This window comes from Primulina eburnea, chromosome 18, assembly GCF_022965805.1.
Source record: "Primulina eburnea isolate SZY01 chromosome 18, ASM2296580v1, whole genome shotgun sequence".
Taxonomy (NCBI): Eukaryota; Viridiplantae; Streptophyta; class Magnoliopsida; order Lamiales; family Gesneriaceae; genus Primulina; species Primulina eburnea.
The window spans coordinates 17,892,672-17,893,966 of NC_133118.1; the positions used below are offsets into that span (position 1 = coordinate 17,892,672).

A 1,295-nucleotide genomic window follows, 5' to 3' on the forward strand; every position below is an offset into this window, starting at 1 on the left:
GAGGAGGAACACCATGATGCTCGACATGTTGAGATGCCACGCTGCATACCGTTGCTAGAGTATTCCAAGCCTTATTTGGATGGTGCATTCCCCAGCATTGTGAGGCCTATTGTGCGGGCAAATCACTTCGAAATCAAGCCAGCTATAATTCAGATGATTCAGAATACATTCCAGTTTGTAGGATCTGCAGTAGATGATCCAAACATGCACATCGCAGATTTTATTGAAATTTGTGATACTTTTAAATTTAAGGAGTTTTTGATGATGTTGTTAGGTTGCGTTTATTGCCTTTCTCATTACGTGATAAAGCTAAAGCATGGTTGAATTTTTTGCCTGTAGGTTCGATCACCACATGGGAGGACATGGCGAAAGCGTTTCTCATTAAATACTTTCCTCCCTCTAAGACCATGAAGACCACATTTGCTCAATTTGAGCAGGAATCTTTATGTGAGGCATGGGAGCGTTTCAAAGATCTAATACGAAGATGCCCTCATCACGAACTGCCAATTGGGTTAGTTTTTCAAACCTTTTACTATGGCTTTCTTACTCCTAATCGCACTATGATAGATGTTGCTTCTTGCGGAAAACTCTTGAAAAAAACTGTTGAGGAAGGATATGAGTTATTGGAGGAGATGGCTGCTAGCAGCTATCATCCTCAATCTGAAAGGAACAACCAGCGAAGAAGTGTAGGAGTTCAACAGGTAACTGAACTTTCCGCTATTACTGCACAACTTGATGTCTTGAACATGAAACTGGATGGTTTGAATATGGGTGGCACGGCTATGCGTATAAAAGAGGTATTTTGTTAAAAATGCGGAGGAAAACACTATGTTAAGGACTGTCAAGACAGTGGTCCTTTTTATGTGCTAGAAAGGGAACCTGTGAATCAAGTGGGAGTTCAAAACCGTCCAAGTAATGATCCGTACTCAAACACATATAATCCTGGATGGAGGCAACATCCCAACTTCTCATGGGGTGGTCAAAACAGTAAGAATCGACCACAAGGAGGACAACCATTTGGGAAACAACCGATGTACACAACTGATCCTCCTAGAGAAGAGAAGTCCAATTTGGAGCAGATGATGTCTAAGTTCATCTCATCTACCAAAACTAGACTCCAAAACCAAGATGCATCGATAAAAGGGCTAGAAAATCAAATTGGACAGTTAGCAAAGATGATAGCAAGTAGAGAGCTGGGCACCTTGGAAAGTAACACATAGAACAATCAAAAAGAGCAAGTGAAGGCCATTGAGTTGAAGAGCGGAAAGATCTTAGAGGCTAGAGGGACAGAAAAA

The 1,295-nt window shown here is 41.4% G+C and overlaps 1 pseudogene; it reads right to left on the reverse strand.

Annotated features, from left to right (window-relative positions):
- Positions 1–403: 403 nt before the first annotated feature.
- On the reverse strand, positions 404–502 carry LOC140820364 (small nucleolar RNA R71; annotated as a pseudogene).
- Between the last annotated feature and the right edge of the window lie 793 nt (positions 503–1,295).